The sequence below is a fragment of the Rutidosis leptorrhynchoides genome, chromosome 3 (genome assembly GCF_046630445.1).
Source record: "Rutidosis leptorrhynchoides isolate AG116_Rl617_1_P2 chromosome 3, CSIRO_AGI_Rlap_v1, whole genome shotgun sequence".
Classification (NCBI taxonomy): domain Eukaryota; kingdom Viridiplantae; phylum Streptophyta; class Magnoliopsida; order Asterales; family Asteraceae; genus Rutidosis; species Rutidosis leptorrhynchoides.
The window spans coordinates 76728994-76750059 of record NC_092335.1 but is presented as its reverse complement, the minus strand read 5'-3'; the positions used below and the strand labels follow the sequence as shown (position 1 = coordinate 76750059).

Below are 21066 nucleotides of genomic sequence, written 5' to 3'. Positions count from 1 at the left end.
TCGTACTATTCAAGGTGTACGACACGTGGAGGGTTTGAAGAAGAACTTATTTTCTTTAGGACAATTGGATGATCTTGGTTGTAAAATGGTGATACATGAGAAGATCATGATAATCAAGAAAGGCGCGGTTGTACTTATGAAAGGAGAAAAGGTGGGTGCTAATTTATACATTCTGAAAGGCGAGACGGTACAAGAATCGGAAGCATCTGTTGCTTCGAATAGTTCAAGTGATAAAGTTGCTATGACATGGCATCAAAAGCTTGGACACATGTCTGAGCAAGGTATGAAGATTCTTGTTGAAAGAAATCTTATTCCCGGTCTTACAAAGGTATCGCTACCTTTCTGTGAGCATTGTGTAATCAGCAAGCAACATCGCCTGAAGTTTAACACATCAAATTCTAGAAGTAAATTGGTTCTAGAATTGGTTCACTCTGATGTGTGGCAAGCACCAGTTCAATGACTAGGAGAAGCAAAGTATTTTGTATCATTTATTGATGATTACACTAGGAGATGTTGGGTGTACCCAATCAAGAGGAAGGCGGATGTGTTTGAAGTTTTCAAAGTTTACAAAGCGCGGGTTGAACTTGAATCTGGTAAAAAGATCAAGTGTTTGAGGACGGATAATGGAGGAGAATACACTGGTGATGAATTTGATAAGTTTTGCAAACAAGAAGGTATCAAAAGGCAGTTCACAACAGCATACACTCCTCAACAAAACGGAGTGGCAGAGCGGATGAACAGAACCTTGTTAGATAGAACAAGGGCGATGTTGGCAACTGCAAGCTTGGAAAAATCATTCTGGGCAGAAGCAGTAAGTACTGCCTGTTACGTGATAAATCGGTCACCATCAACTGCAATTGAGTTGAAATCGCCGATGGAAATGTGGACTGGAAAACCAGTTAATTATTCTGACCTTCATGTATTTGGAAGTCCTGTGTACGCAATGTACAATTCTCAAGAAACGACAAAGTTGGATCCGAAGTCCAGAAAGTGTTTGTTCTTGGGGTATGCTGATGGAGTTAAGGGGTATCGCTTGTGGGACCCCACTGCCCACAAAGTAGTCATCAGCAGAGATGTTGTCTTTACAGAAGACAAAGCTCTTGAAGATGTTAGCACTTCAAAAGAAACTATACCGATACAGATGGGTAATGAATTTCATAAAGATTCTTCTGAAGCAGTACCAGAGCACGATGAAAATCAAGTAGTCGTTGATGAACTCCAGTGACTCGTATTTCTAATCGGGAAAGGAAACGTCCAGGGTGGCACTCAGATTATATTATGGAAAGCAATGTTGCATATTGTCTTCTAACAGAGGAAGGAGAGCCAACAACTCTTCGCGAGGCACTAAATCATTCAGATGCATCTCAGTAGATGACGGCTATGCAGGAAGAAATTGAAGCTCTTCATAAAAATAAAACATGGGAACTTGTGCCATTGCCGAAAGGTAGAAAACCTATTGGAAATAAATGGGTGTATAAGATCAAGCGAAATGGCGATGATCAAGTGGAGCGGTATCGTGCAAGACTGGTGGTTAAAGGATATGCTCAGAAAGAAGGTACAGACTTTAATGAAATATTTTCTCCTGTGGTTCGACTTACAACAATTCGAGTAGTTCTAGCGATGTGTGCTACATTTGATTTGCATCTAGAGCAGCTAGATGTGAAAACTGCATTTCTTCATGGAAATCTTGAAGAAGAAATTTATATGCTTCAACCAGAAGGTTTTGAACTACAAGGAAAAAAGAACTTGGTTTGCAGGTTAAAGAAATCTCTGTATGGTCTCAAACAGGCGCCGAGATGTTGGTACAAGAGATTTGATTCTTTCATAATGAGCCTTGAATATAACAGACTTTATGCAGACCCTTGTGCATATTTCAAGAGGTTTGGGGACAATGATTTTGTCATTTTGCTGTTATATGTAGACGACATGTTGGTTGCAGGCCCCAACAAAGATCGTATTAATAAGCTGAAGGCTCAATTGGCTAGGGAGTTTGAAATGAAAGACTTGGGTGCCGCAAACAAGATTCTAGGGATGCACATTCACCGAGACAGAGATAATACGAAGATTTGGCTTTCTCAAAAGAATTATTTGAGGAAAATCTTAGAGCGTTTCAATATGCAAGATAGTAAGCCAATCTCAACCCCACTTCCTACTAATCTCAAGTTATCCTCCGTTATGTGTCCTAGCAGTGAAGACGAGAGGAAGGAGATGTCTCGAGTACCGTATGCATCAGCAGTGGGAAGTTTAATGTTCGCAATGATATGTACAAGACCAGACATTGCACATGCAGTGGGAGTAGTTAGTCGGTACATGGCAAATCCTGGTAAAGAGCATTGGAATGCGGTAAAGAGGATCCTTAAATACATCAAGGGAACCTTAGATGTTGCATTATGTTATGGGGAACCGAAATTTATTGTCAAAGGGTATGTTGATTCAGATTATGCAGGTGATATCGATAAAAGTAAATCTACCACTGCATATGTTTTCACACTTTGTGGTGGAATAGTAAGCTGGGTTTCAAAACTACAGTCAGTTGTGGCGACGTCAACAACAGAGGCAGAATATGTAGCAGCTACTCAAGCTACTAAAGAGGCAGTATGGTTGAAAATGTTGTTGGAGGAACTCGGGCACAAACAAGAGAATATCACTCTATTCTGTGACAACCAGAGTGCCTTGCATCTTGCAAGGAATCCGGCATTTCATTCAAAGACAAAGCATATACGAGTTCAGTATCACTTCGTTCGTGAGAAAGTGGAAGAAGGAACCGTGGATATGCAGAAAATTCATACTGACGACAATGTGGTCGATTTTCTAACAAAGTCAATCAATTGTGACAAGTTTATTTGGTGCCGTTCCTCATGCGGCCTAGCGGAAACGTAAACAACATCATTGGCAAGGAAGGATTATCGTGTGAAGATTGATTGAGTCTTAAATCAAATCTTCAAGTGGGAGATTGTTGAAATAATAATAAAATTGGTTGTTGGTGGATGTAGTTGGTGAAATAAGTGGATGGTTGTTGGTGAGTTGTAGGTAAGACTTTTCATTACCTAACTTGCCTAACTCTCACCAAATCCTATTTCTTACTACTATAAATAGAGCCATAAGCAAGCATTCAAATCATCCCAAAACACATTCTTCTTCTTATATTCTAAGAGTGTAATAGAGAGTTTGAGTTTAGTCTCCTAATTGCAAGAGATATAAGCATTAGTAATTATCCTTGTAATCAGAGAGAAGTTGTAATTCCTATTATTCTTATTAGTGAAACATTTCTTTCCTTGCCCGTGATTTTTACCCTATTGGGGTTTTCCACGTTAAATCTCGGTGTTCCTTTATTATCGTTTTCATATTATTACTAGTGGTTTGCTATAATTCGGTGTCACTTTTCTCAACAGTAATATCATCTTTATTAAGCAAGTTTAGTTGCTAGATGCAACAACATTTTTTGTTATTATATAAAATTCTCTTATGTATGTGTACTGTTATAGGACATGTTGTGCTTTGTGAAGAAAGTGAATGAGATCTTATCATACATGAGAAAGTGAAAGTGTTGAAGTCTTGAAGATGAATCTATGGTCATATATAGACTTCAAGCCAATATGATGATTTTCTTACAGTAAAATCTATGTTATGTTTATGTTGGTTTCGAGATCTAACATTTGTATCCGATTGCCTTTATTTAATAAGGAGCAATAACATTATTCATTATTATTATATTATAATATAATGTTGCTTTATTGTGTTTGTTTTAGTAGTTCTTGCTTATTTGATGCTTGATCGTTGATACGGATTATATTAATTCTAACACAATGATTTTGGAAAATTTGCTAACAAAAGTAAAATTATACTTAACCATTTAGATATCGGAGAATATGATAAACTCACTCGCAAAATTAATACGTAACTTTAAGATATTCATTCCCAATTTAACGCATGCAATTAGATTACCCACGAATATATCTATGGGTATTTTGTGTTCAACCAAAAACTCCCACGACGTATTTACCCACAGATTTACCACGTTAATCTATTGAAAATGCCGTGTGTATAATCACCCACGGAGTTAAAATTTCGTGGTTAAAGAATTACCCTCGAAGGGTTTACCCATGTATCTCCATTTGTGGGTAATTCGTGTTTATTGACTTATTACCCGCGAATTTATGTGATTTACACACGAATTTGATCCGTGGGTAATCGACTAGATTATTTTAGTGTTTAAAGTATACCTTATTCTATAAGTTTTATGTTATCTTCATTGTGTAGTCGTAAATGTTTGATAATGTGGATTTATTACTTCTGATATCAGGTTTAAGTTTTATGAAGTTTGATAATGTGGTGTTTATGTCTTATGTCTTTCATTTTTTTAATTGGTTGTTGCATGAATGATGCAAACATAAATTGATAGATCAATAATATGATCGATGTAAAAATCGCGGAAAAAAATTTAGCAGCAACGCGCGAACCCATAACTTTTGTTTTGTCTAAATGGAAGACTTTTTCGGTCACTGCAAAACCACACCCCTATCGATACAGCACTTCATGTTCCCAAAACTACCCACACCTTTTTTCTATATATTTACATCTTCTTTCTATAATCGAACATCTCCTCCACATCTCTGATCGTGTGTAAAGCAATCGTGATCATATTCGGTTTTGGTAGGTATGACCATTGGATTGGGTCAGACATACTTAGATTTAGGTTCAATAGGCTCTTTCACTTGGATTGAAATAAGAAACCTACTATCTCTGATCGTGTGTTGAATGGTTCTTTGATGGTCTTGGAACAGAGGCTCAATTGGCATTGGAAATGAAGCTTATCTCATTGATCTTATATTCTTATGGAAGAAATTGGTCAAATACAACTAACTCGTCAAATGAATTCCTGTAAATGGTCTTATGAGTCAGATGGCAACTTCACGGTCATTTCGTCGGTTTCTCCATCTACGTCGGGGTCAAGCCTATTTCTAAGAAGGTCAACATATTTTTTTGGAGGTTCATATTGGATAGGCTTCTACATCGATTGAACCTTTCTTCACAAGGTTTGGATGTAAATTCGATTATGTGCCCGATTTGTATTGATAAGTTTAAGACCAAGGAACATAAGTTTAAGACCAAGGAACATGTTTTTTTTCGAATACAACGTTGCGCGAGAAGTTCGTAAGTTGGTCAAGATCTGGGTTAGTGTAACGAAATACCCGAGTTCAAGTCTTAGAGTAATCTTCTATCAGGTTTCTAACTGGAATTCAAATCAAGACATGAAGATGAAGTTCATGGCGATTGTTGCAACTTGCCATTGGTTGTTATGGAGGTCTCGAAATAGTGTGGTGTTTAATGTCCATCCGATGAAAAAAGTAAATATTTTCGATTCTATTCAGTTATTTTTTTTCTTGGCTTAAACACAGAGGTAGAATTGTATCTTGCCGGAATTTTTCCTAGCTCCTTGCCAGAGAGCTCTATCTTTAAAAATTGCCGTTAAAAAAGTATGATATAGCTAGCTATTGTCCAAAATCAAGTTTCCAGTTCAAACACATGCAAAAAGATAGTATAAAAATATGAGAATATTACTCCTAGAGTTGACATGTAAGTGTTTTTAGACAATAAGACTAAATAGTACATAGGAAAAACATGAACCATATATCATGTACAATATAAAGTGTTAGAATACAGTCAATAATGGTCAACTTCCTGTTATGGTAAGTTGACTCTTGGGATCAGAAGAAATGAACTCTTCATCCTTTCCCTTTATGGTAGATCACAAGGCAATATAAACTGCAGAATTCAACGGGTATAACAACACCCACCAGACAGCATCTTTCCTTAAATGTAAAAGGGGGTTCCAAAGTAATATTGGATCCATACCCTTTATAGAAATAGCTATTAGCAAATGTATCTATATATTCAACACTTAGCTATAGTCAAAAATTAATTTTCAAGTTTATGAATAATCACTGATCAATATCATTTCAATACTACAAAATCAGTTATCAGAGCTTACGGTTTGCTGATCCGACATCAAAGCAATTAATCGATTATAAGCTTCAATCATTTACCAGATAATCAAGCTGCCATGTCTGAATCTGACGGTAGCTTAATTAATCAAAATATGAATACCGAGTAGTTAAGAGTCATCAAAAAAAACTTACCTTAATGCTCTCTGTCATCCATTACCGGTCGCCATCAAAACCGATAAATTCATAGCCTACCAAGAAGAAGAAAGGTTGAATACGGCGGAGATGGCGACAACGGCGGCCGGAGCTAAGAGTGAGGTTACCAGCAACAACTCTTCCATAATCAAACAGAAAAGCCACACTCAGACATCAACAAGAAGTACAGGGCTGACCTCAAACCCTAATCAAAACTCTTTATATTTTAATTCACATAAACCGATTAAATGGGTGAGGAAAAAAATCCTCAATCCCGAATTTCGACCGTGGTATTACACTCGATTCATGTAATCCGGCCAAAATAGAAAGAAAAAAGGCCTCAAACCCAAAATTGCAAGGATCGACCGGAGTAAAAAGGGAAAACCCTAATTACCATCGATCCGGAGAAGGGAAGAACCCTAATCGATTTTATTGTCTTCGTACAATCGAAGAAAAAGAAGAAGGATTAAATCCTCTTTGTCGATCAAAATCGCCAGAAGGTAATAAAAGGGAGAGAAACACTAAAAACCCTATTTTTGAGTCTGGTGAATATAACTGTACACCTGCCTTGCCTTTAAATTCCCAATACCTGGGCTCCCTAACTAGTGTTAAGGCCCAACACACTCTTGGGCATTTTACTCCCAAACGTAGCCCAACAAACTCTTTTGCTCTTAACTCCCAAAACAGTTTTAAGGCCCAACAAGCTGTTAAAATAAATGAAGCCCAATCCCATACCGAAGCCCAAAATTCTTTTATGGACCCAAGACTGGAACAAAAATCTATTTTATCCAAATCCTTTTTACAAAACAATTTTTTAAAGGAAACAAATAAATCCGGTATAAATAATTCATGCTATATCGGGAACGCAAATATAACACAAAGGGTAACGAATGGATTTTTGACTGTGGTGCGACGCACACCATGACTTTTGAAAAAACTGATTTTTGTTCCGAATCTAATCCTCGGGTAAATAAAATACAAACTGCTAATGGCGGGGTTGTTCAAGTGAAGGGGGCTGGGAAAATTGAAATTACTCTAACTTTGAAATTATCTAATTGTTTATATATCCCGGACCTTTCTCATAAACTGTTATCCATTAGCCACGTTACAAAAGAACTAAATTGTTCTGTTCTATTACACCCCACCTTTTGTATCCTTCAAGACATTAGGACTGGGGAAATTATTGGACGTGGCACCGAACGGGGTGGATTGTACTATGTAGACGAAGTAACCCAACAACGTACCGTGATGCTTGCTCACGGAACACCTACGAGGGAAGCTTGGTTATGGCATAGAAGGTTGGGTCACCCATCTGCCGGATACTTACATGCGTTATTTCCTAGCCTCTTTCCATCCAATGTTACTTTAAATTGTGAAACTTGTATTTTGGCCAAAAGCCACCGAAGTACATTTAAACCTAGTATTACTAGAAAAGATGTACCCTTTGCTTTAATTCATTCTGATGTATGGGGTCCTGCACCGGTTATTGGGGGGAGAAATTTTCGGTACTTTGTCTTGTTTATTGATGACCATTCACGAATGACTAGGATTTATTTTTTAACCCACAAATCAGAAGTTTTTGATAAATTTTCTCACTTTTATAAAATGGTACAAACTCAATTTAATAAAAACATACAAATGATAAGATCCGACAATGGGGGTGAGTTTGAAAACTCATCAATGAAACTCTTTTGCTAAAATAATGGGATTATTCATCAAACCTCGTGTGCTCATACTCCCGAGCAAAATGGTGTAGCCGAACGTAAAAATCGACTACTCTTAGAAATGACAAGAGCTTTATTAATTGAATCCAAGGCTCCGAAAAGTTTTTGGCCCGAAGCTCTTACTTCCGCTACCTATCTTATCAACCGATTACCTACTAAAGTTTTGGGCATAAAAACTCCTAAAGATACTCTTTCCTAATTTCATTGAAACGACCCGTCCTAATCCATCCGGACGAAGTTCATATCGATTATAAACGATTCACAACAGTTGATTACGTCGCGAGGTACTTGACCTCTATATGATACATTTTACAAACATTGCATTCGTTTTTGAAAAGACAATCTTTCATTACATCGAAAGTTGACGGCATGCATACCATTTCATAATATATCTAATTATAATTAACTTAATAATAATCTTGATGAATTCAATGACTCGAATGCAACGTCTTTTGAAATATGTCATGAAGGACTCCAAATAATATCTTTAAAGTGAGCAAATGCACAGCGGAAGATTTCTTTCGTACCTGAGAATAGACATACTTTAAAGTGTCAACCAAAAGGTTGGTGAGTTCATGAGTTTATCATAAATAATCATTTCATAATTTTAATAGACCACAAGATTTCATATTTCCATTTCTCATAAACGTACGTCCCATGCATAGAGACAAAAATATCATTCATAAGGATTGAATACCTGGTAACCGACATTCACAATTTGTATATAAGAATATCCCCATCATTCCGGGATCCTCCTTCGGACATGATATAAATTTTGAAGTACTAAAGCATCCGGTACTTTGGATGGGGCTTGCTGGGCCCGATAGATCTATCTTTAGGATTCGCGTCAATTAGGGTGTCTGTTCCCTAATTCTTAGATTACCAGACTAAAAGGGGCATATTCGATTTCGATCATTCAACCATAGTTTCAATTACTTGTGTCTATTTCGTAAAACAGTTATAAAAACAGCACATGTATTCTCAGTCCCAAAAATATATATATTGCAAAAGGATTTAAAAAGGGAGCAAATGAAACTCACCATACTGTATTTTGGAGTAAAAATACATACGACTATATTAAATAACTGAACAATGCAGGGTTGGCCTCGGATTCACGAACCTATATCATTTGTATATTTATTAATATACATAATTGTAATCAAACACACACACACACACACACACACACACACACACACACACACACACACACACACATATATATATATATATATATATATATATATATATATATAAATTTATTAGTTATATCCTTTTTATATTAATAATTATATATGTTTCTTATATTCATTTTATAAAAAATAATAATAATAATAATAATTTTCGTTATGTTATATGTATTAAATATATCATTCGTATATTAATGACAGTAGTTATAATAATACTAAAAAAATATTATTAATGATAAAAAAAAATTTATAATATTTATTATTATTAATAAAATAATAATGTTAATAGTTTTATTAGTAATAAGATTAATGATAGTGAGTGTAAAAATATTAACTTTTATTGTTATTGCTAATTATGATAATGATAATTATAATACTAGTAGTGATAAGGATTATATCGTTTAATCATAATTAAATTGTTAGTTTTCTCATATCTATTTATATGTTATATTACAGTAGTAAGTTAGATATAGTTATGATATATGTAATAATTATATTTTTACATACTAATATTTATTTGATAAATAATACTGATAATAATAATAAAATGATAATTTTACTAATCATGATAGTTGATAATGCTAAAAACGAACATATATTTCATAGCATTATTCCTCAAGAAAGACAAGCTTTTAGTTGTAATTGTTCTATTTACAAGTGATATTCGTTTGTATAATAAAAGGTGAAGACAAAAGACAGATTCGACGAATTGAAGACGCAAACGACCAAAAAGCTCAAAAGTACAAAAGACAATCAAAAAGGTTCCAATTATTGATAAGAAACGTCTCGAAATTACAAAAGTACAAGATTCAAAACGCAAAGTACAAGATATTAAATTGTACGCGAGGACGTTCGAAAATCCGGAACCGGGACCAGAGTCAACTCTTAACGCTCGACGCAACGGACTAAAAATTACAAGTTAACTATGTATATAAATATAATATAATATATAATTAATTATATTAATTATATATATATATTATATTTATATATATAAAACCGTCGGCAGAGAAAACTCCAAGGACTGAGCTGTAAATACTATCTCCGCAACTCGCGGAGTTTGAAGGGGATTTTGCCGCGAGTCGCGGAGCCCCAAAATTCAACTCTGGCTATAAAGCAAACCGAATTCTGATCAAATTTCATATTCTATTTTCTCTCTTCTCTATCTATACGATATATATATATATAATTTATATTTTAATTTTAATTTTAATTATAATTCTAATAATAAGGGTATGTTAGCGAATGTTGTAAGGGTGTAAGTCGAAATTCTGTCCGTGTAACGCTACGCTATTTTTAATCATTGTAAGTTATGTTCAACCTTTTTATATTAATGTCTCGTAGCTAAGTTATTATTATGCTTATTTAAAACGAAGTAATCATGATGTTGGGCTAATTACTAAAATTGGGTAATTGGGCTTTGTACCATAATTGGGGTTTGGACAAAAGAACGACACTTGTGGAAATTAGACTATGGGCTATTAATGGGCTTTATATTTGTTTAACTAAATGAAAGTTTGTTAATGTTAATATAAAGATTTACAATTGGGCGTCCCTATAAATTACCATATACACTCGATCGGACACGATGGGCGGGGTATTTATATGTACGAATAATCGTTCATTTAACCGGACACGGGAATGGATTAATAGCCACTAGAATAATTAAAACAGGGGTGAAATTACATTCAAGGGTAATTGGTGTAATTGTTAACAAAGTAGTAAAACCTTGGTTTACACGCAGTCGATAACCTGGTGTATTCATTAAACAAAGTATTAAAACCCTGTTACAATTCGAATCCCCAATTAGTTGGAATATTTATCTTCGGGTATAATAATAATTTGACAAGGACACTTGCAATTTATATTTATGACTGATGGACTGTTATGGACAAAAACCAGACGGACATATTAAATAATCCAGGACAAAGGACAATTAACCAATGGGCATAAAACTAAAATCAACACGTCAAACATCATGATTACGGAAGTTTAAATAAGCATAATTCTTTTATTTCATATTTAATTTCCTTTATTTTATATTTAATTGCACTTCTAATTATCGCACTTTTATTTATTGTTATTTAATCGCAATTTTAATTATCGTACTTTTTAATTATCGTAAGTTTATTTTATCGCACTTTTATTATTCGCAATTTCATTATCGTTATTTACTTTACGCTTTAATTTAAGTCTTGTATTTATTTTATATTTTACATTAGGTTTTAACTGCGACTAAAGTCTTAAAATCGACAAACCGGTCATTAAACGGTAAAAACCCCCCTTTATAATAATAATATTACTTATATATATATTTGTATTTTTATAAAAGTAAACTAATATAGCGTTGAGCTTTGTTTAAAGATTTCCCTGTGGAACGAACCGGACTTACTAAAAACTACACTACTTTACGATTAGGTACACTGCCTATAAGTGTTGTAGCAAGGTTTAAGTATATCCATTCTATAAATAAATAAATATCTTGTGTAAAATTGTATCGTATTTAATAGTATTTTCGCACTAAAAATAATACTATTTTATATACACCTCGCTGCACATCAAGAAATTTTTGGCGCCGCTGCCGGGGAATATCTTAAAAGCCGGAAGCGCAACGCTAATATAAAAAAAAAATTTTAGTTACTTTTATTAAAAGTCGTTTTTGTAAAAATACGTTTTAAATATTCGAAAAATATAAAAAGAAAAACAAAAATATATGTATTTTTAAGATTTTGTTAAATATTTAAGTTTTATAAGTTTCTTTATTTTTATTTTAGTTTATAAAAATATAAGTTTTATTTTAAAATCTTTTATTTATTAAAAAACAGAAAACAGAAAATAAATAAAAAAAAAAAATAAAGAAAAACGCGTAAAAATTGAAAGCTGTCAACTGAATTTCTGAACCCCGCGACTCGCGGGGTTTTCTTCTTTAATTGCCGCAACTCGTGGAGCCACTCTGACACGCGAACAGAAGCCCTAAAACTGCATTAATTACGGGTTATTAATTATTATTATTATTATTTAAACCTAATTATGTATTATTATTATTATTAGTTTTATTTTTATTTTTACTTTTTATTTAATTTGTTTTATTTAGTATTAATTAGTTTTATTAATTTGTAAAATTAGTAGTTTTATTAAAAAATTAATATAAAAATAATATTTTTATAAAAATTGTACTTTTTACAACTTTTTGTATATTTTTATATTTTGTACCTTTTTAATCGTTGTAGCGTAATATTTGTATTTTTAGCTCATAATTAATTTTAAACTTAGTTTTTGCTTTAGTTATTTTTACTCCTAGATTTTTAGGCTTTGCCGTAGAATTCCTTAAGTGCTTTTTCTTTAGACTAAGATTTAGGTGCTTTAGAATTTTGCGACGCCTTTTTAAGTTTTAGTTTCTTTTTAAGTTATTTCCATTTGGGATTTAGTTTTTCCTGTAAGCTTTAATATTTTTAGACCTTTTACTATGTACCAATTATCATTCCAATTAGTAATTTCAATTTGCGATTATAATTTTAAGTTAGTTGTAGTAATAAGGTTAGGTTAGTAAAGTATTTTTAAGTTTTGATAAGTTTCTTTTATTTTTTTTCCGTCACCTTTTATTTTTCAACCATTTTTTTTTCTTTTTCGACCTTTTGCGACGAACTCTTTTTCTCTCTTATTTCTCGCTATTCTAGTTTTTAGGACTTAGAATTTTTTCTACTTCTTATCTAAATTTCTTAAAATTACGAAAATTTATTTTAAGTGGTTAAATTGATAGACATCAAAATTTTCTGGTTCGTAGTAATAGTTGGATTTGTACGTGGACCGGGTTATTGGAGCCAAACAGTCCTCAATTATATTGAGACCAAACGAATCCTACCCCTCTGCTGCATCTTTTGGCTATTCAAAACGTGGGCAAAATCAGAAAAGTCTATTGATTGGATAACTTATTATAATTTTTCTTTCCTTTTAAAAACTAATAGGATATTCAGTGAATGCACCGAGCAAGACGTTCATCACCTTTTGTACGTTCACCACCTGTAACTAGATCAAGACATTTAGCAAATATTGTCGCCGTTGATTTTTCTTTAGAATCGTCATCTAGTCGAACAAGAACTCCAACTCAAATTTCCGATAATCCATCTTTTGAACCCGACTTCACAATTAAGAACCCGGAGCATATTCAAGGACAATTCCAAGATCTTGAACCACTAATTATTCCTCCTGAGCCACAAACCATTAAATCAGAATCCTCTAGTGATTCGTATTCAACAAATTCAATTATGGAAGTAACGGAACCTCTAAGTATGGAAGATCGAATGAGAGCCACACGCACGGGCCAAGGTCACGCCATTATTAAGCCAGAAGTTAATGCGCCAGATTATGAAATCAAAGGACAAATTCTACACATGGTAACTAACCAATGCCAATTCAGTGGTGCACCGAATGAAGATCCTAACAAACACCTTCGTACGTTTAAAAGAATTTGTACACTATTCAAAATTCGAGAAGTGGAAGATGAGCAGATCTATCTCATGTTGTTTCCTTGGACTTTAAAAGGAGAAGCCAAAGATTGGTTAGAATCGTTACCTGAAGGGGCGATTGACACATGGGATGTCTTAGTTGAAAAATTTCTTCAAAGATTCTTTCCGGCATCTAAAGCAGTGAGACTTCAAGGAGAAATTGTTACGTTCACACAAAAGCCAAATGAAACATTATATGAGGCGTGGACAAGATTCGAAAGGATGTTGAGAGGATGTCCTCAACACGGTTTAGACACTTATCAAATAGTACAAATATTCTACCAAGGTGTCAACGTTGCTACACGAAAAGACATCGACATAACAGCTGGTGGTTCCATTATGAAGAAAACCGAAACTGATGCTTACAAAATTATTGATAACACTGCTTCCCACTCACATGAGTGGCACCAAGAGAAAGATATATATCGTTCATCTAAAGCGGCTAGAGCCGATTCTAGCCATGACTTTGATTCCGTTTCAGCAAAAATAGATGCTTTCGAAAGACGAATGGAAAAGATGAATAAAGATATTCACGCAATACGAATTAGTTGTGAGCAATGCGGTGGACCACACTTATTGAAAGATTGTCACATTGAACCAACGATGGAACAACGAGAGAATGTTTCCTATATGAACCAAAGGCCGGGAAATAATTATCAAAATAATTATCAACCGCCAAGGCTAAACTTAAATCGAAATCAAAACATTCTTTACAATCCAAAAGGACCCGAAAATAACTGGTATAACCAACAAGGTCCGAATAACCAACCAACTCAAAACAACACTTTCAATCAACAAAGACCTGGCTTATATAAACCACAACAACAAACCGAAGAGAAAAAGTCAAATATGGAAGACGTGGTATTCAAGCTAGTTGAATCTCAAACACAATTTATTGAAACTCAAACCCAAACGAACGAGAGATTTGATCAGTCATTAAGAACTCAACAAGCTTCCATTTTGAATCTAGAAAAACACGTAGGTACTCTTGCTAGCATGATGAGTGAGAGGGAACAAGGAAAGCTACCGAGTAATACTGAAGTAAATCCTCGGAATGAGAATGTTAATATGGTTTCAACGAATTCTGAAAAACCAGCACCAGAAGATGGGAAGGTTTTAGATGAGAGTAACAATGAAGAAGTTACACCACCACCACCCGAGTATGTAAAGCCAGTGGTGGCACCATACAAACCACCCATCCCGTTTCCAAGAAAAGGAGTTGAGTATGAGCAAGTAATAAGTAATAAAGATTGTGATACTTCTGGAAAGAAGAAGAAGAAAAAGAATAAGAAAGTACAAGAAACAAAAGCCGTAGAAGTAAACCCGGTGAAGACAGTTCCACCAAAACCTCCACCTAGGGTAGGTGATCCGGGTGAATTTATTGTTCCCTGTCTACTTAGTGATTGTGTCATGTATGATGCACTAGCAGATTTAGGTGCAAGTGTAAGTGTTATGCCTCTTTCATTATATAAGAGATTAGGAGTAGGTAAGTTAAGTCCAACGGATATGAGTGTTCGACTCTTTGATCAAACCATTAAGCACCCAGTTGGAATTGCTGACAACCTACCCGTTCAAGTAGGCAATTTAACCTTTCTAGTCGAATTTATTGTCATTGACATAGAAGAGGACCCAAACATTCCTCTCATTTTAGGTCGGCCATTCTTAGCGTCCACCAAGGCGTTATTTGATGTAGGAAATGGAAGAATGACACTTAAAAGTGGTGACAAATCGATCACCTTTATGATTCGAAAGTCTAAATCTCCACCAGCCAAAACCGTTGAACCAGTAAAAACAATTGGTAAGAACCATGTGGTTTTACCAACTCCAACGGTAATACTTAGCAATAATGAAATGCCTAAGTGTGGGGAAAATGAAGTAACACCTAATGATGACATGATAACAAAGAACCCCGTTGTTGATACGAAATTAAATGATCCCGTTATTAATAGTTCAATGAAGAAACTTATTAAACGGATTCGCGATGCTAGAACCAAGGGGAACTTTAAGTTATGTAACCGGTTAGTATCCAATCTATCACCTAAAGAAAAGGAGAAACTAGTTGAAATTGTGGAAATTACACAGGAATCCGACCAATGGCTTAAAGAAAAAGTCACGGATATGCAAGTTGATTATGGACCAAGAAAAATTAACGATGAAGTTAATCACAATTTTGACACCACGGCTACCTAAGTGTGGGGAGATTCAAATGTTCTAAAAAGAAAATGCTGTTTGGAGTTAGTTGTTCTGTTCTCGTGTAGTTCCGAGAATGGAATTCGATTGGTCTTTTCCGCTAGCAGACCCTAAAGAACTAGTCTTCTCCCCCCATTCTGAATTTTTATTTTTTTAGGTTTTTACAAAATGAAGACTGCCTGTGAACTAAACCATGGTCTAATGCTACACGCTTTGATCACTAAACGTAATAATGACATACTACCGAGTGAAATAGTATCAGTAATCAGAGAAAGAATGGACGGAGTTAGAAAAGAATCCAGATGCGAAGATAATAAGTTACAATTTGGTAAAGGAAAATCAAAATCCGCAGCGAAAAGAAGAGCACGACACCTAGAAAGATGTCACAAATACGGAAAATGGTCACATGGAGGTAAATGTTCAAATAATCAAACCTATTCAAATACCGAATTTGTTACTTTATGCAGAGACGGACCGTTCATATGTTTAGAAGAAAAGATACTGAATGCTCGAGGTTACGCCTATGTAGCCATGAAAAACCAATTAAACCGACTATCTTATGAATGAGATAGATCATATAACTAAGAAATCTATTTCACAGGTATGTCTGTACAGTTTTTATTTTTATTTTTATTTTTAACCTTTTGATAATAAACTCTAATTTGTTCGCTAAAAAGTATTAAATTGGTATTGAATAAAATTAGGTTTGGCAACCGAAATTATTGATATCATTCAAAAATTTATTACATCACTGCGAAATTTAACGTTTATTCTTAAGGTATAAATATCTTTAATCAATCAACCCAAAATATTTCAAAAATTCGTCATGAGTTAAATTAGGTCTTGGAACCGAAATTACTTTACCGAAAAGAGGGGCACATATTTTTGATAATATTTGATTGATTAAAGTGGGATAAAAAGACAAAAAGATTTTTAATTTTATTTTTACCATGTTTTTAATCTTAATATTTAAATCTTAAATTAATATTGTAAACTTTATAAAAACAATATATTTAAAATTGTAAATATTTGAAAAAAAATAATATAAGTTTGATATGAATTTATAAATTTTTAAATTAAGTTTGGTATGAATTTTTAATTTTTAAAATATTAATTTTTAATTTTATGCATTTCAAATTTTAAGTTTGGTGTGAATTTTTAATATTAATTTTGAATTTTATATTTAAGTTGTGTGAATTTAAAAACAAAAATTTACTTTATCTCATTAAGTTAAGAATATGATTTTTAAAATTCGTCGTAAGTTGAAGACTAGGTCTTTGAACCGAAATTGCTTTACCCGAGGGAGGGACGAGAACTTTTATTATCATTATTTTTAATCTTATTGATTTAAAGTATGCCAAAAAAAAAAAAAAAAAAAAAAAAAAAAACCCAAAAATCTTAGCTTTTAAAACAATCGCTACAAAAAGACAAATTTTAAAATTTTGTCGAAGGACGGACTAGGACATCGATCCGAAACGACCTCGTCCTAAATAACAAGGGAAACAAAATTTTAAAATTAATTACTTAATTGTTTTAATAAGTTAATGATTATAAAAAAAAAAAAAAAAAAAAAGAGCAAACTCCGCGACTCGCGGAGTTTGAAGTGCAAAACCTCCGCGACTCGCGGAGAGACTAAAAACCGGAAAAAAAAATATAACTGAACAACAGATCAGTTTCACTCCCCACACATAAACACCCGAATTCTGCACGCGAAAAACCCCGAAAATACACCCAAAAACACCCCAAAAATCCCAATTTTTAACCGTTAATCACCAAATTTTTTGCTAAAATCATGTTGAGAAGGATGCTATCTAAGAATTACTCAAGAAAAACGGTAAATTTCTACACCTAAACACCATTTAATCCGAATTTTGGTGTTCTTGAGCTATTTTTTCCCCAATTTGATTTTGATGCTTTTTAGTGTAATTAGACTTAAATTGTTTATGTATTATGCTTGTATAACCTAGATTGATGCTGTTTAACATGATTAGAAGCCTTAAACTTCAAATTTTAAGTAATCTAGGGTTTGTGTTCTCGAGCAATTTGGGGCTTTTTGATATAAATAGGTTATGGCCGATTTTTGTCATGAATTGTTGCTAAATTGAGTAGTGTAACATGTCTAGGTAGTTAAATGATCCAAACTTTGAGCCTAAACATGATTTTGAGAATTAAAGTGGACTTTTTCAAGTCTAAAATTCATGAACTTGATTTTTGAAAGATAATGCCATTTGAGACTTGTTTAATTGCTAGTAATGATTATTTTGACATGTTATTTGAGTTGAATGCTTATGAACTTGGCGAAAATTTTCGTATATGCTTATTTGAAAAAGTGTAGATTTGATAAAAATGTTAAAATAAGCTTAAGTTTGATATAAATTGATAATGTCATTGTAATTATTTTGATTGATGATTTTGCTGACACTAATGCATATTTGGATGCACAAAATTTGTGTTTGATGTGTTTTGCAGAATGAAAGGGGTGAATCTTCATCCCAAGCCCGCAATGCTCCTGCTGAGAATTTGGAACAACAGGAGGTGGATAACTACTACAAGCAGGATGTACCTCATCCAGTCATGACCTTTTCCGATATGCATTTGGAAGAGTTGCACCCGAACCTGAGATTTGACAGACTTTGGATAGATTATCCAAAATATCAACGGGGTTTGCATACTCTTCATTCCAAGGTTGTTGAGGTACCGAGGGTCATAGAATGGGGACCCTTAGAAGCTGTAGAATTGGCCGGGCCAATTAGGGAATTACTTGTACAGAGGTATGGTAATTCTTCTTTTAATGACTGGATATGTTTATTCACCATACGCAGACCTGTATATAAAGTATGGTGTGAAGAGTTGTTATGTAGTATAGAGTTGAATGATCGGGTAGCTAGTTTAACCGATCGTTCTTTTATTAGATTTTTGTTAGGCGGTTCGATGCGCCACATGTCTTTACTGGACATGGCTCAGGCTTTACGTATATATACGCCTGAGGAGTTAGCGTCTGCCGATTGTAGAGGATTGATACTAAACGGTAGAAAGATAGATGAGAATTTTGATACACACGGTGTGTGGAGTCAAATGACAAGCCATCACCGTTTCAAAGGGGGAAACTACTCTTATTTGGATATAGATAGAGCCGAATTAAGAGTGATACATAGGTTTTTAGCTAATTCGATTACACAAAGGGGTAAGAACAAAGAAAAAGTAAATGAACAAGATTTGTTTTACCATATGTGTATTCGAGACCCACAAAGCGCTGTAAGTATACCATATTGTGTGGGTTATTATTTATCAGCTATGGTTCGGGGGATGCGACCACATAGCATAATAGGAGGTGGTATTTTTATTACTTTGATTGGTGAATATCTCGGTGTGGATATAAGTCGGGGGGGATTATTAGTAGAAGAGCCGGAACCCCGCGATACTATAGGTTTAAATGTATACCATGGTGCGAAAGTTTTGAAGAGGCGAAATAACGCCGCAGTACGATACCATGGTAGACATCCACAGGTGGAGAGAAACCAGCAACAAGGTAATGTAGGAGGGGGGAATGAGATGCAAGAGATGCATAGGTTTATAGCTTCTCAGGAATACGAAAATGCTAGACAGAGAGCATTTGAAGATTGGCAAGTTCATCAGAACCAGATCATAGCTCATTGCCAACACATAGGTAGAAACTATATTCCTACACCGAAACCCGTCTTCCCTCCTTGGTCGATAGAGATGCAGCCACCATATCCTACGTATGACCCTGCCGAAGCATTCTATAGCACTTATGGTTATGCCTGGAACCCCTATTGGTACCAATATCATCCTTAGTTTACTTATTATTATTTTTTTTTTATTTTGTAATTTGTAATTATTGATACATTTAATATTTTTGTTAATATTGTAATCATTTTTATAATTATCTAACTTTTATTCTTAGATTTTAATAATTTTTGAATGTGGGGTAATATACCAAACTTCAAAAATATGTATATATGTTTGCAGTTTATCTTATGTACACAACAGGGTAAAACAACGCATTTTCAAAGACTGGCATTAAGTTCAGCAAAAGCAACTAATTTTGACGACAAGATGCAAAATATATGTGAAATAACAACAAGACGGAATGAACAAATGATGTGCACCATTTATCATTCAGCAAACAAACGCCAATATATTTGGAAACTTTGGTAAAATTTAATCATTTTCACACTAATCACCCTCAATAATTTAAATTGTTACTGATTTCTTGCAAATGAGGGCATTGCAAGATCTTAAGTGTGGGAAGGGGTTAAATTCTTTTGGATTTTAAATTTTTTACTTTATACACTTGGTTACCATTAAAAATACTAGTAAAGCAGTAGTTGTATTAGAATCTAGTGCTCTCTGATAAAAAAAGAACAGCCCTAGTCTTATATACTGACTACCCAATTCTAGTAAACTTTTTCAATTAAATGAATTCAAATCATGTTTATACATATTTATGAACGATAAAACTAGGTTTTAACACCGAAATTATTGTTATCTCAGAAAGAACATAAATTAAGAAACAAACTAAAATGTCAAAATTCATTTAAAATGGAATAGAGGACGATAAAAAGAAAAATAAAAAGCCAAGTGTGGGAAAATTTACCAAGTTATTTTAAACATATGTCACATATATCTGTAACAAATAACTGAAAATACTTTTGCTTTGAACTAAACTAAACTGTTTTACCCGATGAAAGAAAAGAAGAGATGGATCTACACGATGAATCAATTCCATCATTAAAAGGAAGTAAAGTCTTCCGAAAAAGACACGCGCTTCTTGATTTAGGTCATGAAGTTGTCGTCCAGACCAGCTGTAGGTTGACGAAAAATCTAGAAAAGTCATCACTAAAATCAGCAGGAAATCCACGGACCTCAGCATTAAACAGGGTCGCCAAGTGGTCAGATTTATCCTAACCATGAGAAGGATTTATCTCGTACAATGGGGGGGCACCATGCAAATTAGCTGGATAAGACTAATGAATCAGATCCCCAGAAAGGATAATCTCCTTAAAGATTAAAAATCAGCTTTTAAAACTGATATTACTCAATCCTAGAGATTGACCTTAAAGATTGAGAATTACAAACTCATGGAATTCGATGATATCTAAACTCGAGCTTAAACGAGAAAATATTTTGATCAAAATTACAAACCGATTTGTTTTCTGAAAACCCTATTTTCAATGCGTTCATTACCATTGAACGTAAAATCCTAGGAATTCACCTGGAATTCATTAGGTCACCTGAACTAAATCGGGTGTCAACCGTAAGAACGGTGGTTGCATAGTGGTCAAAGACAGGACCT

General features: G+C 33.9%; 1 non-coding gene across 1 annotated transcript; it reads right to left on the bottom strand.

Moving 5' to 3' along the window:
* Nucleotides 1-13703: 13703 nt before the first annotated feature.
* Nucleotides 13704-13810, bottom strand: LOC139903156 (small nucleolar RNA R71). The gene has a single exon (XR_011777998.1). It is a non-coding gene; the product is annotated as a small nucleolar RNA R71 (small nucleolar RNA).
* Nucleotides 13811-21066: the final 7256 nt, after the last annotated feature.